Genomic DNA, 8794 nt, shown 5'->3' on the forward strand with positions numbered 1-8794 from the left:
TCCCCACCCTCCCCCCACCAAAGTTGTAAAGTTCATTTTTCGACATAACGACTTGTACATCTCATTGTTGCAATGGGTCCACCTGTATCCCTGTTTAAACAATTTGTTTTTTCCCTTCCCCTCCACATATACCAGCATCATATATAGTGAAAGCAGGGGTTGTACCATGGGGGAGGGACATACAAGGCAGGTTGTTAAGTGTTTTAAAGTAGCTTACTCCATAGGGCTGGGAATGTGGCTTGGTGGTAGAGTGCTTGCCTAGCATGCATGAAGCCCTGGGTTCGATTCCTCAGGTGCTGTAGCTCAAGTGGTAGAGTGCTAGTCTTGAGCAAAAGCTTGGGGACAGTGCCCAGGCCCTGAGTTCAAGCCACAGGACTGGCAAAAAAAAGTACCTTACTCCAGATAAAGTGTTTAGAACAAAGCTTGGCATATAGTTGGCATCCAACAAATGTCTCAAATGTTACTGCTGGATATTAGTTCCACTAATGACCTGTCTTCTTTCTCACCCTACCTTTCTTTCCTCTAAAATAGGATCGGATACCTGAGAAGACAGGTGTGGGGGGTGTGAAGGGATGGGCCATTCCAGCCTTGGCCAGACCCTCTTAGAGGAACCCTGGTTCTCATGGTGAGGCCTCAGAGCTGGCTTGCCCTGGGAGTCCTGCCCCTGCTCCAAGGCTCAGCCACAGCTCCCTCCCCGGTAATTATAGAGGCCCAAGAGCCTGGCTCTGCTGACATAGCTCTGGATGGCTGAGGCTGGAAGCCACAGCCCAGTCTTGCTGCCATCCTATAGCCTGGTGACCAGGCCCAGGCAGCCCTGAGCTAGGGACCCAGCCTTCCAGGTCCATACACTCAGGCCCTGTCTCTGCTTGTCCTCCAGGGGTGAGCCGAGTGACCTCAGATGGCCCTTAGGAGAAGTGACCCAGGATCCTTGTGCACCTGTGCTGGGTGCACTCCTGAATGCCAGCTGAGTTTATTCTATAGGTGTCTATCTACTTCCCTACAAAGCACATCACTAGTGTCAGCCTAAGCATCATGAAGTCAAAGTCCTCAGCCCAGAGCTTGACCCAATTAAAAAAAGAAAACAAACAAACAAAAAACTCCTCCCTACCCAGGCAGCACCCCTGCCCAGAGATCCCCACTCCCCACCACTGCTCTCTGCCCAGAGTGGGCGGAGCAGCAGCAGGGCCTCTGGCCTGTGGTTCTAGTCTATCATTTGGGGCTGGCTTTCCTGGAACCAGACTCGGCCTTAGCAATTTGGGGGCTTTGTACAGCAACTCCTTTCCAGCATGATTGCCCTAGCCCTGGTGCGGCTCAGCAAGGCCTCAACCCACCAGAGGCTAGGGACAGAGGGTGTGGCTGATATGTCCAGCCACACAGGATAAGGCCAGGGTGAGAGGCAGAGAGGGTGGGAGAAGAGATAAGAGGGCTGAGAATGGAGTAACTCAAACCTACACACCCTTAGCCTCCTCTGTGTCCTGTTCCAATGGCCAGAGAGCTGCTACTTCTCAGGTGAGATGCAGAAGTAGACAGTGGCCACCAGATCTAGCAGGAGGGGCTGGGAAGGTGGCTCAGTGGTAGAGCGCTTGCCTTGCATGCATGAAGCCCTGGGTTCGATTCCTCAGAACCATATAAGCAAAAAGAAAAAAAAGGGGGGGATTAAAAAAGAAAAGAAAAAAAGCCAGAAGTGGCGCTGTGGCTCAAGTGGTAGAGTGCTAGCCTTGAGCTGAAGAGCTGAGGGACAGCGCCCAGGCCCAGAGTTCAGGCCCCACGGCCAGGCCCAAAAAACAACCAAAAAAGATCTAGCAGGAGCTGGGCTGACCTGAACTCAAGCTCCTACACCCAGCCTGTCACACCATCAACTTCTCCAAGAGAGGCTGCCGCCAGCCCTTCAGTATTCGCACATGTTATCCTCACACATGTGCTTCCCACAGAGACAATACCACTGCTGCCAGGCACAGCCCTTCATAGCAGACAAGCCTGAGCATGCTTCTTACCCCCTGGCACCCCATTCACCCAATCTCTGCTGACAGAGAAAGGACCACTGGCCTCAAGGCATCAGATAGACGCTGTAGGGAGACCTAGTGAAGCCTCTGTCTCAGTCAGAGGACTGAGGCAGCAGGTAGGAGATAAGGGTACCATCCCCAGCTTCCAACTCTGGCTACCTCCTTGTAATGCTTGCTTTAACATCAATATTCCTGTCCCTTGGCTATTTGTCTCCTACAGACCATTGCTCATACCTTCTAGCTGCCTGAAGAGGATCAAGTCCAGAGCAAAACAGTATACTGAGTGACCTGAGCCAGCCCCATACCCTGATGGCCTTATGGCTTTCTCTGTAAGAAAAATAGAGCAGAGCCACCACCATGCTCTCCTGGAAATACTGCTCAGCTCGGGGATGGGTGGCTCTATTATGAAGGCCCAGGACCAGGCAGGCAGGGACTGGTAGGACCATGTCTTTCCTCTAGGAGATATCAAGTCCTGAGGCTCTGTGCCTTGGCCAGGGCAAAGGGCAACACCAGCCACCACCCTTGCTGTGGAAGCCTGGTCTTCAACTTGTGTGACCTGCCCAGAAGGATGCACTTTGGGGCCAGGAAGAGCTAAGTCAGCCACTCACGCTTGCTGGAGTCACAGGCATGCTGGCTAATGAGACTAGAGAGAGGTGTGGCCCTACATGGTGTGACAAAGGTAGAACCCAGTGCAGTTGAAAAAACAAGAAAGCACCTGAGTTGGAGCCAAGTGCCAGTGGCTCATGCCTGTAATCCTAGCTACCAGGGACACTTAAGATCTGAAGGATCCAGGTCTGAAATCTACCCAGAGAGAAAAGTCTGCAAGAACCTATCTCTAAAATAACACACGAATGATCAAGCTTGAGGCCCTGAGTTCAAACCCTAGTACCAACAAGAAGGAAAAAACCCACAAGAATCAGGCACCTGGCCCAACCCAGAGAATGCAGGATGCTTTCTGAAGAGACTTAGGGGGAGATAGAGAGTGGTGTTGTTATAGCTGAGGGGGCAGAACTGACTGTCCTGGGTAAGGGAGGGGGCAGGCCGAGCTAGGGTAGCAGACAAGAGTCCTACTTGCATGTGTATTCCCCCCGCCGCCCCCCCTTTTTTTTTGGCTGGTACTGGGGCTTGAGCTCCAGGACTCGTGCTCTTTTGGCTTTCTTGTCAAAGCTAGTGCTCATCACTTCAACCATGCTTCTAGCCTGAGACAAGAGTTCTGAAGACCAAGTACTCATGATATACTTGGAGTGAGACCTTGATCACAGTAAGAAATATCAATTCAGAGGAATAGATCTCAAGAAAGAAAAATCATCTATTGTAGATCCAGGCATCAGAGAGGGTCAAGATCTGCTTTGAGTCACACAGCCAAGCTAGCAAAGTCTGGCAAAGCCAGCAGCAGACAGCCCAGGATCAACTCAGGACATAACAGGGAGCTGAGCCCCAGAAGCCTGGGGATCAGGCCAGTGTGTTGTTTGCTGCTTTCATTCTTATCTCCAGCTGTCCTCAAGACTTCAGGCCCCCACACCCAGGCAGAAACAAAAGCCACTTCCTTTTGCAGAAGGGTCTGGGGAAGGGACAAGAGGCTCCCTTTCTCCAAACAGTGCTACTTAGAGCAGCCTTGCTCTCAGACCAGGCTGTATACCCTGCTGACCTCCAGCCTTGCTTTCTCCATACAAAATAGTAAACTGAGGCATAGGCCATGGCCCGGCAGGTCAACAGTGGCAGAAGCATCTGGACAGGGCCTTGGGAAAGCAGGAGCAAGGGCAGCTGGCACTGAGTCACCAGGGCGTTAGCATTCCAGGACACAGGGACCCACCTGGGGTGCTGACTCTGCTAGGCAGGCGCTCTAGGTGGCTCCTGTCTCCGGCCAGGGTTTCCTTACATGCTGGCCATGGCTGTGGCCTGGTCAGGGCAGTGTTTATCCTTATCAAGAGCAACAGCCGCAGAGCAGACAGGCTTGGCCCATTGAAAAAAAAAAAAACCTGGGCCTCAGTTTCCCCACCTATCAGCTTTGGACAGACTCAACTAGACAGAGGAAAAAAAAAAGAGTGAACCCTACACTGGTGGCCCCTCCTCTCTACCCTACTCTGCCGCTCAGGGGAAGCCCCAGCCCCCCCCCCTCCCACCCCCAGGCCTGTGCTCCTGCCAGAGTCCCTGTGCTCTTCACTCCTTCTGGGCTTGTGTTACTGAGCAGTTGCCATGGATACTGGTCTCAGCTTCCCTGGCAGAAAAGGACTCCCCCAGGGCAAAGCTCTGCTTCTGCTCACCAGCCCCCATGCTGCCCAATTCCAGGTACCCAAGCTGAATCAAAGGAATAGAAAATAGGTCTCCGGAAGGGAACAGGTGCCCCAGAGAAGTTCTCAATTAGTCATTCACCAGCTGGGCCTAGATCCAGGAGCACGATGCTGTCACCTTACCCCTCCACTCTGCTCCCATTCTACAGATGGAAGCATGGGAGTGGGGCAGAGGGGAGGGGGTAGAGGGAAGGGCAGGAGTGCCTCTGCACCAGGACACAGGACACAGGACTCAGGACTGTGAAGGGGCTGTGGCCTCACCTGACAGGCATCGTCTCTCGTTGGATCTGCAGCCACAGGTGGGCTTTGAAAGCAGGGTAGTAGCTGTTCTCCTAATGGGAGACCTGTGCCACATGCCCTAGGGATGATCAAAGGGCCTCAGCTGAATAGAGCTGAAATTCATCTGCCCAGGCAGACTCCTGGCCTGACTGGATCCTAGCAGGATCCTGGAGCTTCTAGGCTGAAAGCATGTGGTATGTCATGTCTACCTGTACCCATCTCCAACCAAAGCTCCCAGGGCTGAGAAGCCTGCTGCCCCGGTATGGGCCATGTGACCTTGAATAAGGGTCTTTGTTCTCTAGATGGCAGCAACCTCATGCCACAAGGAGGTGGGGGAAAGGGTTTAGACAAGGTTTCTGAGCTACCTCAATTTCATCCAACTGAAGCAACATCCAAGAAGAAATAAGAAGGGGAGCTGGGCCCTCCTCCCCAGGTCTGAGGATGGCTGCCCTCAGGGGGTTCTCATGAAGAGGAGGAGAGGCCCTAATTAACTGGATCACCTGGTAGCAGGTGATGCTGGGAGTAAATGCTAGGGCTGAAGCAGGAGTCAGTGGAGTTCCTTGGTGTGGAAGGGAGGAGCTCACCAAGGAGTCAAGGGGCAATCTGAAAGATGCTCTGAATGAGACTGTCATAAGCAATCAAGAAGAGCCAGGGATGAGATGTAGCTCAGTGGCAAAGTGCTTCCTAGCAATGTCCTGGGCTCAATAGAAAGAGAGAAAAGAAAAGAAAAGAAAGAAAGAAAGAAAGAAGGAAGGAAGGAAGAAGGGAGGAAGGAAGGAAGGAAGAAGGGAGGGAGGGAGGGAGGGAGGGATTTAAAGGAAGGAAAGAAAAAGAAAGAAGAAAGAGAAGGAAGAGGAGGAGGAGGAGGACAATGACCACGATGATCGATGATGAAGAGGAGAAGCCTTCTGGACAGGAGCACAATTTGAACCTCTGATAAAAGGAAAACAGCTAACATTCATTGAGCTCCCTCCGGCATCATGGATGCCCTCATGTCCCAGGGTTTGGACACATCCTCATTCAATCCAAAGCACTCAGAGGTGGAGGGGGCATCATCCCACACAAAGCACACACATCAAATAAGCAAAACTCCTGACTCTGGCTCCCAGCCACAGACTGGACCTACCCTGTCGCTCCAGTGACCCCAGCCATGATGACTGACATGTGCTGCCACAGTGAATCATACACCAATTTCAAAGACTGCTTGAAAAAGAATGCAAAATACCTAAAAAAAATACATTTTATACCAAGTACATGTTCAAATATATTGGACAGATTGAGCTAAATATATCATTAATGACTTACACATTTTTTTAGTTTTTTTTAATTTGGCTATCAGAACATTTTTAAATGAATGTAGCTTGTATTATATTCCCTTTGAACAGAGAGTTGATCTGTATGAAAAACTGAAATGTAGAGGATGGATATAGAGTACGCACTCTCCCATCATTTCATATAAGCACCAGGGCCAGACTGTGAGTTTCTCAGAGGCCAGGTAGGCATAAACATCAAGAGTGTCAGTGCTGGTGCCAGTGGTTCATGCCTATAGTCCTAGCCTGAGGTCTGAAGATTCGAAGCCAGCTCAGGCAGGAAAGTCCATGAGACTCTTATCTCCAAAAATTCAAAAATGGAGCTGTGGCTCAAGTGGTAGAACACCAGCCTTGGGCAAAAAGGATAAGGGACAGCAATCAGGCCCTGAGTTCAAGCCCTACTACTGGCATGAACGTATGCACGCGCATGCACACACATGCACACACACACACACACACACACACACACACACACACACACAAAGGTGTGTGGGAAATTGAGTGTCTGCTTTCCCACCTCTGTCCCAGCTAGGCCAACAGGCAACAGATGGACTCAGTTCCTGACATAAAACATATCAAACCATAGCAGTTGCCACAGATAGTAAATATTCCCAAAAGCTTAAGTTGGGGATAAGTGGAGGCGAAGTGGGATGGGGAATCTATCATAAAGAGAGGGAGCCATGCCTATCCGGAGAGGAAATTCAGTGCATGCTGTGTTGGGTGGAGCATAAGCCTGACCCTGGGCAGGACAGGGAGTGATGTACAGCCCAGGCAGTGTTTGCCCAGGACTTTCCGGGCCTTCCTCCCTACTGCTCCCCACCCACCCCCAATTCACCAGAAATGTGCTATCTTACCTCCCATTCTGACAGTCTGACCAAGTAACGGGACAGATAAGCAGCTGACCTCCCCAGTCCCACCTCTCCCCACTGCCCCTGGCCATCAGTTCTCCTAAGAGCCTCAGAGGCAGTAGTCTGGTGCTGGAAAAAACAAGCTGGAAAGTGTGACTGCAGCAGAAGCAGCGCAATCACTCGGGAGCAGGGTGGGTGAGGAGGTCTCCTCCCAGACGGAGACTTACGATGAATCTAATACCAACTCGGATGGCCACCTTCTGGGCCACCCATGGTCACAGAATCCTAGTGTGCACTGCTCTAGGTTCCTTGTACTCTCTGACTGTTCCACACAGGGTAGCGCTTACGCTCCCAGATCCCATCAACACAGTACCTGCATGTCAGGGGTTGATGCACCTGGGGGAAGGCAACACTCCTGCTCTCCAGAGCAATGAAAGAATCTCTTGAAGAGAGCCTTGCCCAGATACTGAATCACCAGTACTGATTCCCAACCTACCCCACTGGTGGAAGGGAAGGAGAGCCAAGGGGCTTTGCAAGCAAGAACTAAAAGGCATTGGCCTCTCATCAGAGTTTTTCTCTTGCACTTGACACAAAACTCCATGAAATAGGATAACTGAGGCTCACAGATAGTCTATGTCAGAGTTCTTTCCCAATCACCCCCAAAGTTCTCTTGCTGTTTAGAGTCTATTCAAAATCCTGTTCTCATTCATTCTCATTCTCCATCAGTCTCTCTGTCTTTGTCTCTTTCTCTATTTCTATCTCTCCTCTGTCTGTCCCTCCTTGACTCCTTCTTTTCTCTCCCCCACCCTCTACTCCTCCCACCCTTTCTGGTGGTAGGTTCTAGGACAGCATGGCAGGTATCCAGAGCTGCTCTCTCCACAGGAAGCTCCCACTGATGCCAGCCTGGCTAGATTTCTTTCCTCCCAAGGCTGCATCATTCCCAACCAGGGGCAGCTCCATCCGGGACACATTCTTACCTAGTGAGCCCTGAGAAGTCAGAGAGGAAGGGGTGGTAGAATAGAATTCCAGAACTGTATCAGCCCCAAAAGGCGGAGTTATCCATCAACTCACAAATAGAGAAGGAGATGTAAACAAGCTGAGACCAGCCCAAGGTCACACCCGGAGCACATGCGGACAAATCTGGGACTAAAACCCGGTTATTTTACAGTCCTCCATCCCATTCCTACAATTGACTTCCAGAGATGCTCACCAGAGAATGAGGATGCCCCCTCTTTAGTCCCGGAGGCCTGTGCCCTGTCCCGGCCCCAAGGTCTATAGATCAGGGGGAGGCGTCTTCAGGCCTCTAGCCAGGGCCAGCTGCAAACCGCATCCTGGGTCCCCAGGCGCCGCGCGGACCTGCCCGCCCCTCCCTCGGCTCCCCGCAGGCCCGGGCCTTTGTCAGCCACGCGCTCATGAGCTCGCACACACACCCGCCGCCACGCGCACACTCGATCTCCCGGTGTCCCCGGCGCACACCCGCAAGGGGCGCACACACTCGCCGCACGCACGCAAGGGAAGGGGGGGTGGAGGCGGCTGAGGAAGGAAGGAAGGAACTGATGGGCCATGGACGCTCAGACGGCCTGGGCTTGGGGGGGGAGGGAGGAGAGGCCCGGGAACCGGGGTACGGCGGGAGGGGCGCAGAGGCGAGGACGCAGACACGCAGCGGAGATCCGAGAAGAGGACGGCGGAGGGGCGCTCCTGGGCTGGCGAGGTCGCGCTCGCCGCTCCAGGGACTGGGACTCCGCAAACCTCTGGTCAGGGGAGGGGGCGTCTCTGGGCTGGACCCCTGAACACTAGGGCCCCGCTGGCCCCGCTGTGCCTGCGCAGCGGCTCCCGCGGGACTCTGCACAGGGCTTGGAATAGGGGATCTGAGCCCTAGCTCCCTCGAGCACACCCGAGGGCGGGACGGGCCTGGCCCGGGGGGGGGGGCACGCTCACCTGCCACGGTGTACCTGTCCAGGTAATTGAGCACGTTGCCCAAGCTGAGGATGGCGGCGGCTGCCCCCCGCCCTCGGCCCAGGCTGGCCGGCTTGGGCTGCGGCGTGCCGGGGCCCTTCGCCGCT

General features: G+C 53.2%; 1 protein-coding gene across 1 annotated transcript in view; it reads right to left on the bottom strand.

The window, feature by feature from the left end:
* Positions 1-8786, bottom strand: part of Spns2 (spinster homolog 2 (Drosophila)) — a 40277-nt gene extending 31491 nt beyond the window's left edge. The window contains exon 1 of the mRNA XM_013013351.1: positions 8670-8786. The gene's annotated coding sequence lies outside the window, so the exon portion shown is untranslated. The remainder of the gene's footprint in view (positions 1-8669) is intronic.
* Positions 8787-8794: the final 8 nt, after the last annotated feature.

Source organism: Dipodomys ordii, unplaced genomic scaffold, assembly GCF_000151885.1.
Source record: "Dipodomys ordii isolate 6190 unplaced genomic scaffold, Dord_2.0 Scaffold19, whole genome shotgun sequence".
NCBI classification, from domain to species: domain Eukaryota; kingdom Metazoa; phylum Chordata; class Mammalia; order Rodentia; family Heteromyidae; genus Dipodomys; species Dipodomys ordii.